General features: G+C 40.9%; 1 protein-coding gene across 2 annotated transcripts in view; it reads right to left on the reverse strand.

Annotated features, from left to right (window-relative positions):
• ZBTB21 (zinc finger and BTB domain containing 21) overlaps positions 1 to 15,519 on the reverse strand; it is a 38,153-nt gene extending 22,634 nt beyond the window's left edge. For both annotated transcript variants that reach the window (XM_006898388.1, XM_006898387.1), the window contains exon 1: positions 15,414 to 15,519. The gene's annotated coding sequence lies outside the window, so the exon portion shown is untranslated. The remainder of the gene's footprint in view (positions 1 to 15,413) is intronic.
• Between the last annotated feature and the right edge of the window lie 8,581 nt (positions 15,520 to 24,100).

Below are 24,100 nucleotides of genomic sequence, written 5' to 3' on the forward strand. Positions count from 1 at the left end.
GATTGGCACAGGACAGAGCGGAGTTTAGGGCTGTTGTACATAGGGTCGCTATGAGTCGCAGGCGACTCGACGGCACATAACAACAACAACAATACCCTGTTAAATGGGGCTAAGCCTACCCATCAGTAGGGTTTTAGAGGACAAAAATACATGTCTGTAAACACCAAAAGCTCCTGAAACACCTCAATTGGTATTCCGTCAATTCCTGGGGCCTTAATTTTTGCCAGTGCCTTCAATGCAGCTTGGATTTGTTCCTCTGTACAACACTGAATTTTAGTGCTGTTCAGTACAAAGTCATTACACTTGAACTACTTTCTCAAATGGCAGTGTTATTAATTCTTTTTGGTATAGTGACTCTGAGTAGTCCTTCCATTTTCTTTTGATGTTCCCTCCGTCATTTAAGGTTTTGCCCACAGAATCCTTCAGTATTGCAATGGGAGGCCTGAATTTGTTCCTCATTTCTTTCAGCTTAAGAAATGCTGAGAATGTTATTCTCTATTCTTTATCTAACTCCAGTTCCTTGCACATTTCATTATAATACTTGGCTCTGACCTCTCAAGCTGCCCACTGAAATCTTCTGTTCAGCTCTTACCTCAGCATTCCTTCCCCTTGTTTTTGCTTCTTTCCATTCTAACACAAGTTTCAAAGTCTCTTCTGACAACCATTTTAGTCTTTTTTTCCTTCTCTGCCATTGTAATGATCTTTTGTTTTCTTCATTGATAATGTTCTTGATGTAATTCTACAACTCATCTGGTCTTCAGTCATTAGTGTTCAGTGTGTCAAATATATATTATTTAAGTGGTTTTTAAATTCAAATTGGATACACTCAAGGTCCTATTTTGGTTCTGATGGACTTGTTTTCACTTTCTTCACCTTCAATTTGATCTTGCATATAAGTAGCTGATGGTCTGTCCCAGACCACTGGCCTTGTTTTGACTGCTGATATTGAGCTTCTCCAATGTCTCTTTCCACATACGTAATCAATTAGATCTCTGTGTAGTCCATCAGGTGAAGTTTATGTGTATACTTATTCAATTAGCATGTTGAGCAAATCATTCAAGAAGCTAGACAATATGAAGAATGTGGCATACGGATTAGAAGCAGACTCACCAACAACCTGAGTAAGGCAGATGACATAGCCTTGCTTGCAGAGAGTGAGACTAAATAATTACTGCAGAACAGCAAAGACTACAGCTTTCAACCTGGGTTACATCTCAAGATCAAGAAAACAAGAGTCCTTGCTACTGGACCAAAAGGTAACAACAAAATAGATGGAAAAAACATTGAAACTGTCAATGATTTAATTTTTCTGGTATCCATAATTAACATCCATGAAAGCAGCAGGCAAGAAATCAAAAGACATGTTGCATAGGGGAAATATGCTATTAAAGACTTCTTCAAAGTGCTGAAGAGCAAGACTAAAGTTTAAAGACCAAGGTGTACTTGATCTAAGGCACAGTGTTTTCAATTGCTTCCCATGCATCTATAAGTTGGGCAATGAATAAGACTGAGGAATTGAGGCTTTTAAATTGTAGTAGTGGTGAAGAGTATTGACTTTACCATGGACTGCCAAAAGTAACAGAAAGAGGAAGACTCACAATGAGATGGAATGACATAATGACTTCCACAATGTGCATGAGTATGGCAGAGATCATGAAAACGGTAAATGATGGGGCAAGGTTCAGATATGTTGACTACGACTAAATGGCAGCTAACACCCCCACCAAAAGTATGTATGTTGTTGTTATGTGCCATCGAGTCGCTTGCAACTCACAGAGACCCTATGTTCAACATCCCTAAACCCTGCTCTGTCCTGTACCAATTGCACCGTCTCCGACACAACATTCCAATTACCCCTGTCACTCAATCAATCCACCTCATAGAGGGTCTTCCTCTCCTGTGCTGTCCCTCTACCCTCCCAAGCATGATGTTCCTCTTCAAGGACTGATCCCACCTTGCAACATGTCCAAAGTATGTCAGACGAAGCTTTAGAATCCTTGCCTCCAAGGAGCAGCCTGGCTTTACCCTCTCCAGGATGAACTTGTTTTTTCAGCAGTCCACGGTATATTCAATCCTCTTCTCTAGCACCACAGCTCAAAGGCATCAACTCTCTTTCTGTCATTCCTAGTCACTGTCCGGCTCTCTGATGCATAGCAAGTAAAATTGCAAAGATCAGGGCCTGAATCAGGTGCACCTTAGTCTCCACGTTGACACTGTTACTCTTCAGTACTTTGGAGAGGTCTCTGACAGCAGACTTTCCCAATGCAATTCGTCTTTTAATTTCCTGGCTGCTAGTACCAAGAATGTTGCTCGTTGAGCCAAGCAAACGGAAGCTGTCAACAATCTCAATCTCTTCACCATCTACCATGATGTTGCCAACACACAGTCAAATGCCCTTGGACAGACAATAAAACACAAATAGACACTCTTCTGGTATTTTCTGCTTTTCGTCAATATCCATCAAACATCAGAAATTATATCCCTAGTGCCATAGTTTCTTCTAAACCCAACTTGAACTTCTGGCAGTTCTCTGTCAATATACTGTTCTAGCACTTTTGGGATGATCTTCAGCAATATTTTGTGTGCATATGGTTTAATGACATAATTTCTCAATTTTAATATTCCATTACATCACCTTTCTCGGAAATGGGGACAAATATGGGTTTCTACCAGTTAGTTGGCCAGGCAAATGTCCTCCAAACTTGCTGGCATTGACTGGTGAGTACGTCCAGCATTCCATCTGTTAGCTGAAACATGTCAAATGGTATCCTATCAATACTTAGGATCTTCCTTATTTTGGCCAATGCCTTCAGTGTAGCTTGAACATCATCTTCATTCATCACCACTGGCTCTTACTCATATAGTGTTGCCTGAAATTTTTCAGTGTCAATCAATTCTAATTGGTACAGTGATCCTGTGTATTCCTTCCATCTTCTTTTGATGCTTCCTGGATCTTTCAAGATTTTACCCAAAGCACCTCTCCATACTGCAACTTGAGGCTTGAATATTTTAATTTCTTTCAGCTTGAGGAATGCCCAATGAGTTCTTTGCTTTTAATTTTCTGATTCCAGCTTTTCGCACATTCCATCATAATTCTGCTTTGTTTTCTCATGCTGCCTTTTGAAAACAGCTGCTCAGCTCTTAAACATTAATGTCTCTTCATTTTATTTTGGCTTCTCAATGCTCTAATGCAATTTTCAGTCTCTTCTGCATCCATTCTGTTTTCCTCTATCTTCTATAATAACCTCTTGCTCTCTTCATGGATGATATTCTTGATGTCATCTTATAGTTCTTCTGGTCTTTGATCATGGGTGTTCAATGCCTCAATCTTCTTCTTGAGATGATTCTTATATTTAAATGGGATAGATTCAAGGTTGTATTTTGGTTCTTGTGGACTAGTTTTCATTAGCTTCAATTTGAACTTGCACATGAACAATTGAGAGGCCGTTTCCCAGTTAGCATGTAGCCTTGTTCTGACTGCTGATACAGAGCTTCTCCAACAATTCCTTCCACAAATAGAGATAATCTTTTTCCTGTGCAGTCCATCCGGTGAAGTCCATGTGTAAAACAGCCTTTCATGTTTTTGGGTCTTTCCCCTTTATTAACACAGTATTTCTTTATCATCCCTCAGTCAAAGCCTGAGCCAATCACTTTCCCCAGGTTGCCTGGGGAGCTACAGAAGAAGGAACACTTAGGGTAGATAAGACAGTGAGGGAAGAAAACTAACAAACTATGGGAGTATGGGAGGTGGAGACAGCTCTTTCATATGGCAATGCGTATCACAAATGCCACCAACAGACAAAGAGCCTCATGGCCTCTGAGACGGCAAAGCCCACAGTCTCCCTAACAGATCTAGAGACATCCACTCCAACTGTGGCAACCCCAACTCCAATAAACTTGGCTACTGTGTCAATATCCCTTGAGATGGTGCTGGTTTGGAAGCTGTGACTAGAGATAAAGAAAATCAAGAAACATGGAGCTGTCAAATAGCTGAAATTCTCATTTGTCAGTGTCTGATTATTTCAGTACCACTGCAGCCAATGGATGGCTCAGCAGCCACGAGGCACTCCTTATGAGGGAAGGGGTGGAGACAAATTTGGTGCACTTGGTGCAGGCATACATTTTCAGCTGATGAGGGGCTGTGGCAGAAAAGCTGCTCCTAGGACAGAGAAGACAGATCACCGTGTGTGTGTGTGTGTGTGTGTGTGTGTGTGTGTGTGTGTCCGCGCGCGCACCCATACACTGTGAATAAATCGAGAGTACAAAATTCAATCATTGTATCTCAAGCCACATTTCTGTCACCAAGACCACACTTCCTACTGCCATTCCTTTCTCATTGTTTCATACTTTTGCATTCCGATCACCAATAATTATTAATGCTTCTTGAGTGCACGTTTGGTCAATTTTGGAAAGCAAAAGTTAGTAGAAAATCTCACTTTCTTCCCCTTTAGCTCTAGTTGTTGGGAGATAGCCACATAAAATCAAAATAATGTGAGTAGATGGAAAGTGTCATGAAAATACTGCTGTCACAGAGCAATTCATTTGGCTAAGGAACTAGGTAAGGCTTGAATGAAAACATGGGACATTAGAGAAGTTTTGTGATACACTGTGAATTTTAAGTACTGCAATAATACTAAGGGCCTCACAAGCACTTCTGAAATACTTATCTGACCATGCCAGTGCTTCAAAATGCCTGAAGTCTTGTGCTGGCCTGAAGTTCCAGCTCCCTAAGATTACTGAAAGTCCTTCACAACTACAAATCACCCCACAGAGACTCTTTCCTCAGATACTAAGTGCTGATAAAGTAGTATGTTGTTGTTAGATGCTGTCGAGTTGTAGACGACTCATAGCGACCCTATGAACGAAAGGCCTGAGCGACCCTATGAATGAAAGGCCTGAGCACTGCTCGTACATAGAGTTCCCGGAGGCAAGCCATTTCGGAACTGGATGCTGCTCCTGCTTCCAGAAAGTGATATGGGAGCCTGAAATAATATTTTAACATAAATTAATAGAATGAAAATACTTTCTTCTTTATACAAATGTTAGATCAATTAGTTGCTTAGAGTTTTGAATAGAAGGCAGGCAATAGAACTAACGAGGAACATGTTAAGTGTAACATATGAAATCCAGACACTAGTATAAGAGAACCTTGGAAGTCATGAAAAAAATATGAAACTATTAATAACTAGACTGATGAAACTGCGTATTACTTCATTCAACATGAATCAACATCCATAGAAGTAGTAGTCAAATGAGATACTCCACTGGAAAAAATTACTTCAAATAAACTCTCCAAAGTTTTAAAAAGCAAAGATGCCATGCTGACGAATAGTATAATCCAAACTATGGCCTTTTTCCAATTCTGTCAGTATTGTATCCTTTAATGATGCTCATGCAATTTGTATGCTGAGCAAAAATATAGGAAACTGGACTATGAAGAAAACACCATCAAGATTGGAGGGAGAAGTCATTACCAAGGTCTATTTTATTGATTATGTAAAGGAATTCGACTAAGCAAGTTATTTTTGTATAACAGTGCAAAGAATGGGAATTCCTAAGCAATAACGGTGTTGACGTGGAACTGTTCATAGACCAAGAGATAGTTACTCAAAGAGAACAATGGGATAAAAAACAATGGTTCTGTGTCAGCGTCATATCATTTTATTCAATATGTACCCTGAACAAATAATCCAAGGAGTTGGAATGTAAGAAGAACCCTGCTTCAAGAACAGAGGAAGATTAATTAAAGTCTGTGACATGTCCTTGCTTGCTCAAAGTGAAGAAAACTTAAAGCATTTACTGAAGGTGATCAAGACTATAACCTTCACTATGGATTATTCCTTAACATAAAGAAAACAAAAATCTTCATAATTAGAAAAATAAACATTACAACAAAGGGAGAAAGAATTTAATTTTACTACAATCAATATCCATGGAAGCAGCAGTTAAGAAATCAAACAAGGTATTACACTGGGCAAATAGGTTTTACAAGACTTCTTTTTTAAAAGTGTTAAAAGAACTATCTTGGGTCCTTGCTTCCAAGATGACAAGGAAAAGTAGAAAGAATAGTCGTGCAAAAAAGGGCCAGGGCTACGTGCTGCCTATTTGCTACACAAGCTGTGCCTGCTGCATGTCCACAGACAAGGCAATTAAGATGTTCTTAATTTTAAGTATAGTAGAGGCAGCTACTTTCAGGGACATTTCTGAAGCAAGTGCCTTCAACACCTATGTGCTTCCAAGCCTCTATGTGAATGTGCACTACTGTGTAAGTTGTGCCTCACAGGAGGGTGGTGAGGAACCATTCTGTGACCTCAAGAAGGACAAAACACCTCCACCCAGATTTAGACTTGCAGGTACTGCCCTATGACCTTCACAAAAAACCCATGTAAGGATCTGATTCCTTAAAGGCTGAAGAAAACACTCATCTGAAAAGAAAATGGAAATCATACTTTAAAAAAAAGGTGTTAAAAAGCAAAAACCTGAAGACAGAGGTGTGTTTGACTCAACCCACAGTACTATTAAATCACTTCAAATGTATTCAAAGACTACAGTCTTCAATGCATTATTGTTGTTATATGACTGTGAGTCATAGTGACCCTATGTATAACAGGTCTGACACCTGCCGTACTGTATCAATCCATCTCATGCAGGTTCTTCCTCTCTTAAAACTGTCCCTCCACTCTTCCAAGCATGAGGTCCTTCTCCAAGGACTGGTCTCTCCTGGTAAAATACCCAAAGTATGTGAGGTGGGGCTCCAAAATCCTTGCCTCCAACAAACAGCATGGCTTTACCTTTCTAGGACAGACCCTTTTTGTTCTTTTGGCAGTTCATGGTATGATCAATACTCTTCTCCAACACCATAACTCAAAGACATTGATATTTCTTCTATCATCCTTACTCACTGAAGTAATCGCAAAGACACACTTTAGTCTCATTAAGAAAACAAAAATATTTACCACTGGCCAATAGGCAACATAATGAGAGATGAAGAAAAGATTAAACTGTAAATGATTTCATCTTACTTGAATCCACAATCAAGACACTTGGTACTAGCAATCAGATAAGTTGCACTGTACTGGAAAAATCTGTTGTTGGCGAACTCTCCAAATTACTGAGCAGCACTGACATCAGTTTGTAAACTACACTGCGCCTGATTCAGGTCATACATCTGAGAGCTGGACAATGATTAAGGAGACAGAAGAAGAAATGATGCCTTTTGGTATTAGAGAAGACTACCAAATATCCCACGGACTGCCAAAATAACAAATATGTTTTGCAGAAAGTGCAGCCAGAATGATCCTTGGAGGTAAGGATGACTAATTTCATCTCACATTTTACTAGGAAAGGCTTTTCTTTGGATAGGCACATCATGCTTAGAAAGGTCTTCAACAAGTTGGATTGACAAAGTGACTACAATCATGGGCTTAAGTGTGTCAGAGATGAAGATGGCAGAGGATGGGACAAGGTTAAGATCTGTTGTCCACAGTGTCACTATGAGTCACACTTGACTTCACAGCATCAACAATAGGAACAACACATGCATTGAAAAGCTGGACACTGAAATATCGTACAGTACAGAGCATACATATGTACAGGAGTTCTAAAGCCTGCCCTGTCCTGAGCCAGTCTCACTGATTCTGACACACAAACCCCCAGTTACTTTATCAATCCATCTCATCTGGACTCTTCCTCTCCTGTGACGTCCCTCCACCCTTCTGAGAGCATCATGGCCTTCTCCTTCCTGGCAACATGCCGAAAGTATGTGAGATGGAGCTTCAAAATCTAGCATCCAAGGAGAAACTTAGTTTCATCCTCTCCAAAACAGACCTATTTGTTTTCATGGCAGTCCATAGTATGTTTAAGACTCTTTTCCAGCACCACAACCTGAAGGCACTGATTCGTTTTATTGTCCAGTTTTCTGTGGAACCGAGGAAGCTGTAATCGTTAACAACCTGAATCTCTTCTCCATCTATCACGGTGCTGCCAATTGGCCCAGTCATGAAAATCTTTGTCTTCTTGATGATGAGCTTCAATCCACATTGAAGACTACAGTTCTTGATCTTCTGCAGCCAAGTGCTTCAGGTCCTCCTCAGTTTCAGCAAGCAGGGCTGTGTTATCTGTATAATGTAGGTTGTTGATGAGTCTTCCTTCAATCCTGATGCCTCATTCCTTCTCATAAAATCCAGCTTCCCCAATGATCTGTTCTGCATATAGACTGAAAAGGTATGGTGACAGAATACATGCCTGACACACTCCTTTCCTAATTCCGAACCATGCAGTATTATCTTGCTCTGTTCTGAGGACACTGAATAAGGAAAGCCAAAGGATTGTTTTTGAATTATGGTGCTAGCAAAGAATATAGAATATAGCATAAGCTGTCAGAAGACTGAACACATCTCCCTTGGAAAGTACAGTCAGAACATTCTTGAGTAACAAGGTTGGAGAAATTTCATTTCTTTTACTTTGGACACGCTATCACTTGTGACCAGTCCCTGGACAGTAAAGAGTGACATCATACTTGGTAAAGTAGAGGATCAGGGGAAAAGAGGAATACCATCAGAGATGGCCTGACTAAGTCAACCAATGGATTACGCACTGCAGATATTATGAAGATGGAGCCAAAGATGTCGCATGACTAGCCAGCATTTTCTTCAAGTGTATATAGGTTCCTAAATGTTGGAAATGACTTGAAAGCACCTAACAACATATATTTATATATGTATAGATACGTATATATACTTATATGTGTGTGTGTGTGTGTATATATATATATAACTGGACAATGAACAAGAGAACTCACGGATTTGAATGATACTCTGGCAAAAAAGTGTCAATGTACTGCAGATGAATGAACACATTAATCTTTGAAAAAAAAACCCAACCAGAATGTTCCTTAGTAGTGAATATGGTGATACTCTGTGTTGATTACTCTGGAGAAGTTATCAAGAAAGGCCAATCACTATTAAAGCGTATCAGGGATGGTAAAATAGGAGGGTCAAGGGGAAATGGGAAAGCTGCAATGCAACACACTGACATAATAGCCACAAAAAAAGGGTTTAAACATACCAATGATCATAAAAATGTGGAAGGATTGGGCAATGCTTTCCTTTCTGATACACAGTCATGAGAGGGAGCTGACATGACAACAAGTAACAACGCTCAAGAGCAGCAAATGAGAAAGGGAGATGAAAAATGGCTTATAAACCTCATCTACTTTCAAATTTGGAAACACAGTCTAGGTTTCACAGCTAAGCTACATAAAGAATTAAACTTGCTCTAAGACTAGCCCACAAAACACTACCCCAGTTTTATAGGGAAACATGTCTTGGCTTTTACAACATTAAAAGTGAAATAAGGCCACATGACCGATTGTAATGCTAAGCATTGCTTCTATAGTCATAATCATGATGCTAGCCACAAAGGACTTAAATGTGTCAGGATGGTAAGGGACAGGACAAGGCTCAGATCTGTTGTTCAAAGGGTCGCTATGAGTTGTACTTGACTGAACAGCACCTAACAACAACAACAACAACGATTCTGACCAAAAATAAGAACTCATGGGCAATGCAAGGCAAATGCTGCCTGGTTTAGCAAAAGAAAAAACAAAACAAAAAAAAAGCAATCAAAGTATCTACTGTTGACTAACTTTGGGCTATAAACAACATACAGAGTTCATCCATAAGATCTCATCTCTTCCTTTATCCCTAATTTTATTTCATTTTTCTATTAGATGATAACAAGATTTAAGCTGGCAAAGAGTTTCAATCTCATCGTATCTCATTACGTTAACATTCAGAAATGTTCCAAACTATCTTAGTTTTCAAAACTGCTGTTTATCCAATCCTTCAAGAGTAACAACATTCTGCCTTGTATTCCTTTGCATTACATTTTTACCCTCTAGAGGAGGTCTGAACATGGCTCAAAGTGTGTTATCTGCCATATCTAGCTGAATTACTTTACTATAACATTTAATTTGCACTTAACAGAGCAGCCCTTGTTGCCCAGAGACCACACTGTTTTCTGGTTTGGCTCAGCTAGCACTCATTGTACCTTTTGTGCATTCTCCTTCCCTCGACTGTTCTTTGGGAGAACCATCCTGGCCCTCAGAGTAGCCTGATGTGTTGCCCTCCCTTAGCTCAGGAGTAGCAATGCAGCAGAGTCAAGTCAATTAGCCACCTTCTGTGTCTGAATACGGAGAAGAATAAAGAGGCAATAGAACAGAGGAGCTCATTATTTTAGGAGTGTTTTGTATATGAAGCCTGTCTGCTACAGAGAGTCCTAAAGTAGCTGTGACTTTGTCTTTTCTGGCTCATTCATTCATTCACTTATTTATTTATTAAATCTCAAGAGCAACTTCAATACATTCCTTTTTTTTCTATTCAAGTTGACCAACAGTTAATGTTCTTAGCAATCAAAAGACTAATATTTTCCTGCCACAAAGCTTGCATCATTCATCTGCAGACTTATTATTAATTTATCCTTTCAATTAAATTCCTATTATGTGAAAAGTATGGTGATAGAGATTTAATCTAAAACACAAGTCATGTCCCTACTTTATGGTGACAGATGTCAAATGATGAACAAGGAAACAAATACTTTCAGATTGTGGTCAGTGCTATGTTGGAAAGAAGTAGGTTATTATAGCTGGTAGAGTAACTGGAGGCTTTGAGAAAACAGACAGAAAATGTCTCCTCCTGACATTTAAGCTGAAACACAAATGAAAAACCAACCTCGTGATAACTCTCTGCTTCAGTTTGTCTCTCTTACACAACTTGCATGGCTTGCTTTCTGGTATTCTAATATTCAGTCAAGAATGGCCTAAATTTTCATCTAAATCCCTTCCAAGATGCCACTCATCTGAACATGAATCATCTTTCTAAGCTACTCCATGAAGTCTTTCTTGACCACTTCATTTTAAAGTGTGAAAAGGCCTTTCAACTCCTTGATTACAACAAAGCCTGCACCTACTAGCAATTATTCACTGCCTTATATTGCTTATACATATATTCTCTAACAAGACTGCAAGCTCCTTAAAACTGAGAATCTATTATCTCTTGGCACCCTTAACAAACTGTAACATGGTATCTCTCACAATAATAAATGCTTGTTGTTCTCTTTTGCCAACACTACAATTAGGCATTGCTGTTGTTAGGTGCTGTCAAGTAGACTCATAGCGACCCCATGAACAAAAGAGCTGAACCCTGTTTTATCCTGCACCATCCTCATAATCCCTGACACACAAGAGCCCATTGCAGCAGTCACTATGGCAATCCACCTTGTTGAGGGTCTTCTCCTTTGCCAACGCTTCACCATTCCCAACATCATGTCCTTCTCCAAGGAACACCTCCTAGCAACATGTCCAAAGTATGTGAGGTGAAGCCTCATCACTCTTGCCTCCAAAGAGCACTCAGGCTGCACCCTCTCTTGGTTCTCTTGTGTGTCCATGAGATGTTGAGTGCTCTTCTCCAACATCACAGCTCTAAGACTTCCATTCTTTTCCTGTCATCCTTATTCACTGTCCAGCTCTCATATGTATAGCAAATAATCGGAAAGATTATGGTCTGAATCAGATGCACCTTCGTCCTCAAACTGACATCATTCCTCCTCAATATTTTGGAGTGGTCCCTAAGTGCAGATTTTCCCAGTGTAATATGTCTCCTTATTTCCTGACTGCTGCTACCACGGGTGTTAATTAGACATAAAGGAGCAGAAATCATTCCTTTACTTTTCCTAAAACAAAGCATATCACTGCTCTTTTAAAATACTGCACTGATTTTTCTCTTACTTCCTAGATGAAATTCAACAACACAGACTAGCATGACCAACTTGTTCACATTCTGGCTGCAATTCATCTTTCCACCCTTATTGGACACTCCCTACCACCTACCCTACAAATTTGCAAACCCAGTTTCCACCTCGTGACAGATCTTTTTTAACCTCTTCTCTTGGCTTGATGTCTAATGTAAATATCTTGCTTAAATGCTACCTTATCTGCCAATAGTTCTGTAATTTGTCCTCCATGCCCAGCCATTTTAACTATCACCATACTTTCTGCAATTAAAATCACAACTATTTTGACTGATCTACTTTTACATCTATTTCTGAGGAGACTCTCCAAGTATAAACTTGTTTTCTTATATATGTATTTAGTGTTTCACACAAAGCCTAGTAGGTATCTACTGAACAGGGGGATAAATAGCAAAGTTTAAAGACCCTGACTTGCTTTTCTTTATTCCCTGGATCCAAAACAGAGCACAATACAAGGCTATGTTCTTCACACTCCCCATGAAATCTCAAGGTTCTAACACTATTTGGGATGCTGGCTTTCAAATCTGCATCTTTAAGACTTCATGTACCTACGAAGTATGTGTCAAGTACTAAAAACTCGCAGGTGCTGTGTGGTACTTACATTCCATATTTTCACCTCCCAACTCCACACCTGCTTACCTTTACACATTCTCTATTTAGTTTAGTGTGCTAACCACCTGGTGGCCTAAACTAGAAATTTCTGTTTCATTTATATCCAATTACCATGAACTATTAATCCACTCAAACTCAAATGCATTGCCATGGAGTCAGAACCAATTCCTAGCTGACCCTCGAGTGAGTTTTTGGAAGGCTGTAAATTTCATAGAAAGAAATTGCCCATAGTTCTCCTGTGGAGCCACTGGGGGATTTGAATCACCAGAGAGGCGCCTCCTTTGGGTTAGCAGTACAACTTCTATGGATTACGTCCCCAGTGCTCCCAATCACCAGGAGCTATCAATTCTAGCCCCCAAATAGTTCCAGACTCTGTTCCATCTTCACAGGTTTGAGTACCAATAAAAAAATTGCCTCTTCAATGATCTCCTTATCCTTCAGAAACCTGCCTCAATGATGTAAACCTTCCTCAGTTATTTTTCATTTTTCCTAGTCAGTTTCCAAAGGTAATATTCCCAATTAGATAATACTGCAAGTGTCTTGAAAGCAAGGGCAGGCTGTTCTTTCAAATTTTATTTCCACAGAATGAAGCATCAACAAATTCAAACTCAAACTCAACAGTGACCTTACACTGCATTTCTGAGCCTGTAAGTGTTAGGTGGCAATTGCCACATTTTAGTGCGGCTTGTATATTCAAACCGATGATCTTTTGGCTAGTTAACATCTAACCCACTCTGCACTACGGTCCTTGAACGAAACACACACACACACACACACACACACACACACACATATATATATATAAATTAAACAAAAAATTGTATTTTAAATTTCCATCTACTTACTATTAATTTATGGTGTGGCTTAGTGGTAAGAAATTGCACTGCCAACACAAAGACATGCAGTTCGAATCCACCAGTGACTCCATGATAGAAAGATGAGCAATAAACTGCCTCTTTAAATCCACTGGAGGTTCAGCTATGGGTAGGTTATGACTTGAAGATACACAATAACATTATTAATATATAAGGACAATTTAACTTTTCTTTAAGAAGGCCTAAAGATGTAGTACATTATTTGTTGGGGTGCTAAAAGAAAGGTCAGTGGTTCAAATCTCTAGGCATTCTGAAGGAGAAAGATAAGCAGTCTTCTCCTTTAAAGATAGATCATTTTGGACACTTGATGAAAGGTTGCTATAAAACATAATTAACTTGATGGTAGCAAGATTTTTTTTTTGTTTGGGTTAAATTCCTCTTCAAAGTGCCAAGGAATAATCATGCTGAGGACTAAGGTGCTCTTAACCCAAGTCATGGTATTGCAAATCACTTCTCATACACATGAAATCTGAACAATGTGTAAGACTAAAGAAGAATTAACTGGTATCTTTGAATTATGTTAGTGAAGAATACTATCATGGACTGCCAAAAGAGCAAACATAGGTGTTTTAGAAGGCTCGTAGGAAGGGAGACTAGTGAGATTGTGTCTCACCATACTTGGTATTAGCAGGGCCAGTCCCTGTCACGCTTGGTAAGGCAGAGGGTCAGCCAAAAGATGAACATGGTGGGTTCAACAATAGTAAGCACCACAGGGACTGTGAGAATGCCTCTGGATTCGGCAACGTTTCATTCTATTGTATGTACAGTTGCTATGAGTCTGAGTCAACCAGAAGGCATCTAGCAAAGACAAATGTAAGCTTAAATCATTACAGTGGAAGGAAACACCACTGGCAATATTTTGGGAAAATTTTCAATGAAAAACCTTTCTAAAAGAATTTATCAATATTATGTTAGCTTTGTAAGCAAAGTATGTAGAAGTTGATGCACGATTATTAACAAATCACTGGACTATACTGTAGGGTCAAAAGTGGTGGTACTGAAAAAACCCCCAGCCAGCTTCCTAGCCTGTGTGGTCTGATGAATTTTATCCCTTATTTCTCGTTGTTAGGCAATCACTTTGGTGTACCTGCCTCCAAAACGAGCTTCCCCTCCCAGTGCTCTACACGCGTGCCTTCTCCAGAACCATACACCCCCCCACCACCACCAAAATTCAATGTATGGTCTTTCGTGGATGGGCTGCTGCACTTGTTTTCAAGAAATGAAGTCTAGGTGATGAGGAAATCCACTACAAGACTAGGAAGGGCTCCATTACAAGTCTTTGGGCACGCATCTCCCTAACAGGTGCAAGGGTTGGGCCTTGACCCTCCCTCCAGCTGCAAGGAGGTTTGGGGTGTGTGTAGGGGGGAAAACATTTACAGGCCAGCACGAAAGCTTTCAGCTCATGAAGGGACCATGCTCTGTGGTGAGAAGAGAAAAATCAAAGTCATAAAATCTTCTGAGTGGAAAGAAACATGCTTCAACATCTAGACGCCTGGCGAAGGGGCTGGACAGGCGGGTCAGGAGCGGGGAAAGTCAACTCCCCAATGGCCTGACATGCGTCGGCCTCTAGCCGGCAGGTCTAGAGAAAGCTGGGCTGGAAACCAGGTGGGCCAAAGCACAAGACAAGGTCTGTTCACGAGATCGGTGACAGCAGCAAAGGCCCCTGCTACCGCCTCTTGCGACCCGTGCTTTGGGGCACGCTCTCCCGCACACAACCTTGCGGCCTCGGCACACACTAGCAGAACTCTCCACAGACCCCGAGAGCGAGCACTCGCCCTTCACCGGACCGCGTTTCAACCACAACCTGCCTGGGTAAGAGAGGAGCCCAGTGAGGGAACCGAGCGTGCGCAAAACGTGGGCGAGGCCAAGTACTGGCACAGAGCATGCGCTGTGTGAAAGCACAATCGGCTACGTGGGAGCCCAGGGCATGCTCGGTGAGTGCCAGGGCCTGGCGCAGGCGCAGAAGCGCCCAGAGACCGCAGCCCGCTAGTGGAGAGTAAAAAGAGGAGAGAAATCACCTCAGAGTTACGTCAGGAAAGGCCGCGTTTTGCGGGGAGGCTGTAGCCTACTACGGGACCCCGCAGTTCCCACAGAACGAGGGGCATGACAGGTACTCACCGCTCACCAGTCCTGAGGTAGACTCAAGGTCCCCTTCCGCTCACACTCGGCTCGCGCGCGCCGCAACCGCCGCTGCCGCTGTGATTCCATCCATCTTGAATTTGACGTCATCCCACACCAGGGATGAGGTCATCGCAGGCAGCGCTCGTCACGTGCGCAGCCCTGTGATTGGCCGCTCCGTGCCGCGGGGCGGGGGCGCGGGCCTCGAGGGAGGTGCGAGATGCGGAGGGTCGGGCTGGGGGCGGGCCTCACGGGATCCGGGAGCCCGGGCTGCTGTGGCCGCGTAGTGTCACCCTCCTGCTTTTTTGGGGAGGTCCGTGGCCCCTGACTCCGTGCCCCACCTGAATCTGCGCCGGCCTGCCAGTGGACGGTATGGAGATGTCACTGCCGCGTCCAACCAGGAGGCCATCCCGGTGAAGAGGGTCTACCACCTTGAGCAGCCAGACGCACTTGTCCACAGTAAAATATGCTGCTTCTCAGGTTCAGGTGACTCTAAAAATATCGTCTTCGTCATTTTACTAATGCTCTCCCTTCTTCCAGTCCAGTGGCTGCAGCGCAGCCAGTCCTCCTTTTACACACTCTGTGGGGTGTGTGCAACCCCGGTGGGCAGGATTAGCAACACCCCTAGGAGGATGTTTCTTACTGAGAAACAAGCAGAGGAGCTGAAGACAATTTTACACAGCACGGTCCCACCACTTTTCTTCTGGGGTCTCCCCAGCCTTAAGGAACTTTATTTTCTTGCAAGAGAAGGACACGGGGATCTGGAGTTTGCTGAGAGTCAGTCTCCAGAGTTTCCTCCTAAAAATTATCACATAGGGGACTACTTGATCATGAGTTGTTCATTCCTTGGAGTGGATGTCGCTGCTAGTTCTCAACTCCATACGACACCTACTTGTAAACTGTATTTACACCAACACCTTTTAATATAGGTTTTAAGTTAAATGATAGGTAGGCAGTTAATTTATTTTCCATAATACCAATTCTCATTTAATATCTTTAAGCTTTCATTTTGTAGGGTGGGTATTACAACTCCTTTATATAGAAAATTCACCTCCCTTTCAGGAAAAACCTAAAAATGAATATAATTGAAATAGTAAACACCAATATTAAAGGGTTTTCTATTCTAACCCCCTGGAGTTTAGGTTCTTTTCTAATGCAGACTTACAGCCATCATAGAGAACAAGAGGAGAACTGCCTTACAAGGTTTCCAAGAGTGTGAATCTTTCCAGAAGCAAAATGCCATGTCTTTTTTTGCCTGAACGGCTGTTTTGTTCTTGCAGCCCTGAGCTTACCGCACTGAACCACCCAGCCACCTGTCTTTACCTTAAACAAGCCAAAGAAACTAAAACTCTCTAATTGCACCTGAGTCGGAACCAACTCCTAAAACCCATAACCTGTTGTCTTTCTGTCCACTCTAACTCATGGTGGCCCTGTATGTTATAGATTACAACCAATATTTAAAAAGAAAAAACCCAAACACTAAAACCTACTGCCCTGGAATTGTTTCTAACTTACAATGTCCTTCATTGAGTTCTAAGACTTTAAGTCATTATGAGAGAAGACTGTTTATCTTTCTTCCCCAGAGGGACTAGGATAGATTCAAACCGTACACACTGGAACAACATACTACTCCACCAAGTCTTCTTTCACATTTGAGAAAATTCTATGGAGCTGTTCTATGCTGTATCTCTTTGAGTTGGGATGACAATAAGACCACTTTAATGGAGTGGATTACCAGGCTTTCTTTTCATGATATCTCTGAGTGAATTTCAACCTTTAAGTTAGTCTCTCTCAGTAATTGCCCTTACGTTGGAACTGATTCATAGCTGACCTTCCAGTGGGTCTTCAGAGGCAGTAAAACTCACAGGAGGAGATTACTCCTCTTTCTCTACTGGATGGTTGGTGCATTTAAACCACCAGAGAGGAGCTGTATTAGCATTAGCATCACGGCACCCTCCAGACCAGGCCTTCAGAGTTCCCTGCATGTTGGTCTAGAGAAAGCTGATTGCGCCACCTACAGACCTGATAATTACAGAACAGACATGATGTACTTAATTTTTAACACCTTGCCGAAAATGACAGCAAAATGTGTTTCTAAGCACGGTCGTCAATTTAAAAGTGTGCGGGAACATGTTTTAAAAGGCTGCAGTCAGTCATATATCAATGTTGTTGTTGTTATGTGCCCTCATGTCACCTACGACTCATAGCGACCTTATGTACAGCATCTCCGAACCTTGCTCTATCCTGAGCCATCCTTAGTGTTTCTGTCCATCTCTTGCAGGGTCTTCCTCTCTTGTGCTGTCCCTCCACTCTCCCAAACATAATGTCCTCTCCCTCCTAGCAACATGCTTGAAGTATGTGAGGTGAAACTTTATCATCCTTGCCTCCAAAAGAGCACTCTGGTTGTACTTTCTCCACTACATATTTGTTTGTTCTTTTAGCAGTCCATAGATGTTCAGTACTCTTCTCCAGTACCACAGCTCAAAGACATCAATTATCCTGCCATCTTTATTAATAATAAGTCATATTTAGTAAGTCATCTTTATTCGCCAAGGACTGGTCCCTCCTTGCTTCATGCCCAAAATATGTCAGATGGAGCTCCTGGTTTCACCCTCTCTAGGATGAACCTGTTTGTTCTCTTAACAGTCCATGGCATATTCAATACTGTCTTCTCCAATACCACAGCTCAAAGGCATCAATTATCTTTCTATTATACCTAGTCATTGTCAGGCTTTCTGATGTATAGCACGTAATTGCGAAGACCATGGCCTGGATCAGGTGCACCTTAGTTCCACACTGACACTGTTGCTCTTCAGTTCCCTGGAGATTCCCAGACAGTAGACTTTTCCAGTGCAATTCGTCTTTTGATTTCCTGGCTGCTGGTACCAAGAGTGTTGATTGTGGAGCCAAGCAAACTAAAGCTTTTAACAATATCAATCTCTTCACCATTTATCATGATGCTGCCAATCCCAGTCGGCTCAGTGGTGACAATCTTTGTTTTCTTGATGTTGAGTTTCAATCCATATTGATGACTGCAGTCCTTGACTTTCTGCAGCAAGTGCTTCAGGTCTCAGTTTCAGCAAACAAGGTGGTATTATCTGCATAACTCAAGTTGTTGATGAATCTTCCTCCAATTCTAATGCCACATTCCTCCTCATAGAGCCCAGGCTCCTGGATGATTTATTCTGCAAATAGATTGAAAAGGTATGGAGATAGAACACATCCCTGTTATCGATAAGAAATTGCTATGGGTTTGGACAAGAACAAACTGGGAGGAGGGTAGAGAGAATAGTGCAACAATGAATGAGTGGAAGCCCAAAATCTCTGTAAATGTTTATGAAAATTAATAAAATATAATTATAGGAAAAAAAAAAGAAATTGCTATGGGTTTAAACAATTTCTATGATCTGTTGGTCATTACTGTTTAGAATATCAGATCTGTAATTGAGATAGCCCTGAATGCAGGCAAACTATTTTGGTTTTCTTACGTTTCAGTGTGAACTTAAAAAACAGAACAATTGATTCTGTAGTGAAATGGGCTCCTGACTTTGTCTTGATTGGCCATGTTTTATCTCTTGCTATAGATTCTGGTTGTTGCTGTTAGATGCCATCCAATTGAGTATGACGCATAGTGATCCTATTAACAACAGATCTGAATCTTGTCTATTGTGTGCCATCCTCACACTTAATGACACATTGTGGCAGTCACCTTATCAATCCACCTGGTCCAGGGTCATCCTCTCCTTTGCCAACCTTGTATCTTTCCAAGCATCATGTCCTTTTCCAAGAATACATCCTAACAGCATGTCTGAAGTATGGAAGGTGAAACTCTATCATCTTTGTCTCCGAAAAGCACTCTGATTGCACTTTCTCCAAGACATATTTGTTTGTTCTTTTGGTAGTCCATAGGATGTTCAGTACTCTTCTCCAACAGCACAGTTCAAAGACATCAATTATTGTTCTGTCATCTTTATTCATTGTCCAGCTCTCACATGCATAGCAAGTGTTCAGAAAGACCATGGCCTGAATCAGAAACCCCTTAGTCCTCAAACTTGATATCATAACTCCTTAATAATTTGGAGAGGTTCCTGATTGCAGGCTTACACAGTACATTATATCTTCTGATTTCCTGACTGCTGGTACCAACAGTGTTAATTGTGGATCCAAGTAAGGTGAAGTTGTTGACAGTTTCAATCTTTATCTATCATGATGTTGCCTATAGGTTCAGTAGTAAGATTTTTTCTTTTCTTGACATATCAAGATTAGTCTATATTGAAGGCTGTATTCTTTGATCTTTTGCCTCAAGTCCTCCTCACTTTCAGCAAACAATGTTGTGTAATCTGCATAACACAGGTTATTGATGAATCTTCCTCCGATCTTGATGCCACATTCCTCTTTATAGAGTCCACATTCTCAAATAATTTGCTTAGCATACAGATTAAATAGGTATGGAGACAGAATTCAGCCCTGACACACTCCATTCTTAATTTTCAACCATGTAGTATTCCCCTTCTCTATTTCCACAACAGCCTCTTCATAGGTTTCGCATGAGCACAACCAGTTGCTCTGGGATTCCCGTTCTTCTCAGTGTTACTCATAACATGTTATTAGCCACATAGTCAAATGCCTTTGCGTACTCAATAAAGCATAAATAGACACTTTTCTGATATTCTATAATTTCACTCAGGATCCATCTGATATTAGCAATGATATCCCTGGGGCTATGACGTCTTCTAAATTCTGCTTGAGCTTCTGGCAGTTCCCTATTCTAGCCATTTTTGAATAATTTAGTTTGTACCTCTAATAGCATATCAGTCTTCACATCATGCCCGAGAGCCCCTTCCCTATTAGAAAAGGTATACCATTTCCATTAATCAAGAACTCCTTGTTTGTTGTGTAATGTACCTAAAGTAATCTTTCTCAACCTACTATTGCTTTCTAGCTTCTTGACCTATTTTTTCCCCCAAGCTTCCTCAGAAAGATACATATAATGAATAACTACTTAAACCTCAGTCATAAGGCCTTTTGTCCTCATCATTTCATGGAAAGTAACTAAACCCAGCTGTCAAGTGCAGCAGAGAGCTATCCATTATTACTTCTTTTGACTCATTTGGTGTATAATACTTTTTATTAGTTCCTTCTTGGAATGTTGCTGCTTCTGTGACCTGATTATTAACCTCCTGTGCCCTTCCCCATCCTCACATTGTGGATTTTCCCCAGGGTTCTGATCTTGCCACTCTTGTTTAACTTGTTTCTTTCCCTCTGTGGAGGTGTTACATCCCTGGTATATTAGCCCAGTTGCCTGGACCAGGAACATGGACACAATTTTGTAATCTCTTTCTACTCTCTGGGAGCTTCCTAACTTCTCCTGGACTCCAGAGTTTGGGTGGGTTTTTTTGGTTGTTGTTTTTTTTTTTTACTTTAATCCATTCTCCTGCTGCAGTCATAGTGATCTTTTAAAAGGCAAACTGTATCATTTCACTCCCTTACTTAAATTTTCAGTAACCTTCATTGCCAGAAGGTTTAAGTTTAAACTTTTTAGTGACCTTGCAAGAATTTAAGGACCTGCCCCACCTCTAATCCCATGTTTCCCCTTACCTACTGTTCTAATGGCTGTGGGCTTACTGGAACTAAGCATATTCCTTGTTTTCCCTTGATAATTTTATCTTTCTGGTCTAAGCTTATGTGGTACTTTCTCCAAAATCATCCTTTGTACATTCCTCTCCCCCTACTCCCCAGAAAGTCACCTCCTACCCCTATTCTGGGTTTGATTCTCCACTTCTACGCTTCCATAGCACCTTGTGCTGCTTTAGTTAAAACCACTTATGTATATACTATTTCATTTGTCTACCAATACTCTCATATTTACTAATGAAATAAAAGGCCTTTGGTATGGATTACACATAACTCAACATCTTATTGTATACCATTGAGTCAGAACCAACCCATAGCTAAACATCCAGTGGGTTTTTAGATTGCCCATCTCTCACCTGCAGAGCAGCTGGTAGATTTGAATAATTAACTTTTGGTCTGGGAATGTAGTTCCTTCCTATTAAGCTACTAGAGGGACCAGTCCTTGGAGAAGGACATCATGCTTAGAAGGGTGGAGGCTCAGTCCAGGAGAAGAAGACCCTAGGTGAGATGGATTGACACAGTGACTGTGATAATGGGGGTAAGTGTGTCAGAGACTGGGATTTGCTCAGGATAGGGCAGGTTCAGAGCTATTGTTCATAGGGGTCACTCCACAGCAACACCCCTCATCTGTCCCTAACAGGCTTCTTGTATACTTCTGCCCATTGCCTAGCACATTGCCTGGTCTATAGTAAGCACTTTGTATACTTTTACTAAGTCTTATCTATACACAATTACATTCAAACAGGATCTCTAGATGCATATACACATAAATTGATGTATACAAAATTCAGACCAGTGATATAGCCAATAACCTACTTAGACATCATCTGGATAACCACAATTACCAATTCTGCAAGCTCAGAGCTTAGTTTCCTTTCTGCATTCTCTTTACTTCAAGCTTGTTCTTCCTTCCCTTGAGTAACAATGCTGACATCAATCCTATTCTCCTAGCTAAAAGCTTGGTGGTTATTGAGATTCTCTCTTTTAGTGTCTACATTCAGTTGACCACTAAGGTCTATAGATTACCTTCTTAGATAACACTGGAATCTGTCCTTGCCATGCCCACTTTGCTGCTCCTAGCCTCCAGCATCTCTGGCGACTTTCTTTAGCCACCTAAGTTCCTGCCTCAGTTTTGCTTTCTTTCTTTTCAAACCCAATTTAGTTCTACATCAGATTTCTTTCTGAGAGAAACTCTAGGTAAATTGCTCTATTGATGAAAGCTTTTCAACAATGTCCATTTATTTGCAGCTTTAATGTGAATCCAGTGTACAGAATGACTTGGTGTGGCCTGATCTCTGTTGACTTCATGGCCTCTACTCCCCTACCATTATGATCTTCTTTGCCTGTGCACAGGTGGTACAGGTGCTTCCAAGCATCCTTGTTCCTGTTCTGGTTTTTATTTAAAGAGTCAGACCAAGGCCTCTTCCTTCTATGCCATAGTTCTTCCCCCAGAATATCTTTTACTGGCTGTTTGCCCCCTAGTTTTCTTGATGTTGAGCTGCAGTTCATATTGAAGACTGCATCCTTTGACCTTCCGCAGCAAATGTTTCAGATCTTCCTCAGTTTTGGCAAGTAAAGTTGTATCATCTTGCATAACACAGGTTGTTGCTAAGTCTTCCTCTAATCTTGATATCTCCATTCTTCCTCGTAAAGTCCAGCCTCTCAAATTATCTGTTCCACTTATAGATTGAAAAGGCTTGGAGAAAGGAAAGGACTCATCCCTGATTAATTTCTTTTCTTAATTTTTGAATCATGCAATGCTTCCTTACTCTGTTCTGATGACTGCTTCCTGGTCAAAGTATAGGTTTCACAAAAGAACTGACAAGTATTCTGGGATTCTCATTCTTCTCGAGGTTAGCCACAATTTATTGTGATCCTCACAGTCAAAAGCCTTTGCATAGTCAATAAAACACAGACATTCCTCTGGTACTCTTTGCATTCAGCCAAGATGCATCTGACATTGGCAGCCTTGTCGCTAGTGCCATGGCCTCTTCTAAACTCAGCTTGTATTTCTGGTAATTCTTTATTGATATATTTTTCAGTTGTTTTTGGATAGTCTTCAGCAGGATTTTGCTTGCATGTGATATGAGTAATATTGCTTGATAGTTTCCACAATCTGTTGGATCACCTTTTTTTGGGGGGGGGAATGAGAATAAATATGAATCTCTTTCATTCAATTGGCAGGTGCTGTCTTCCAGATTTCTGATAACAGCCTGGTAAGCACATCCATGGCTGCATCTGTTTGTTGAAATATGTCAGTTGGTATTCCATCAGTACCTGGGACATTATTTTTTTTTTCAAATTCCTTCAAAACAGCTTGATGTCCTCCTTCATCACCATTGGCTCTTGATCATATGTTATTTCCTTAAATCATCTGTGTCTGCCAATTCTTTTTGATACACTGTCTCAGTGACTCAGTGTACTCCTTCTGTCTTCTTTTGATGTTTCATGGATCATTCATTATTCTCCCATATCATCTTTTAATGTTGCAACTTGAGACTTCAATTTATCCTATCAATTACAGCATCTCCCCTAAAGTATTCCAGCAAATTTAACAGAAGGCCCCTGATTCTGCTGAGGTACCTGGTAGGTACTCTCTTGTATTCCCTGGACTTGCAGGAATCTCCTGACCCAAGGACACATGCTGCATTCGCTACTGCTTCTTCCTTGCCTGTAGTGAGATTCCCCTCTTTCCTGCTAAAGTTGCTCGATTTAAAACTGGTGGCATGGCAAAATCGACCAATTTCATCGCTAGTTGTTTATATATATCTGATTGCATGTTTCCACTCAGCTGTGTGGTAAAATTCAGTGTTGGTGGCTAGGAAGGCTATTTTGAACAATAAACCCATACTACCACAATTAGCTTCTACAATTTCAGAAATGAGATATTTTATCAGCTGTGGTTCTTTGCCATTTTTCATTTTGTAAACCAAACTTTATTTTCCCAGTGAAAGGTTACACAGTAAAATGTTGTTGTTGTTAGGTGCTGTCAAGATGAGGACAACTCATAGTGATACTATAAATAACAGATCAGAACCTTGTCCTATCCTGTG

The sequence above is a fragment of the Elephantulus edwardii genome, unplaced genomic scaffold (assembly GCF_000299155.1).
Source record: "Elephantulus edwardii isolate Elephantulus edwardi_28Jun2011 unplaced genomic scaffold, EleEdw1.0 scaffold00228, whole genome shotgun sequence".
NCBI lineage: Eukaryota > Metazoa > Chordata > Mammalia > Macroscelidea > Macroscelididae > Elephantulus > Elephantulus edwardii.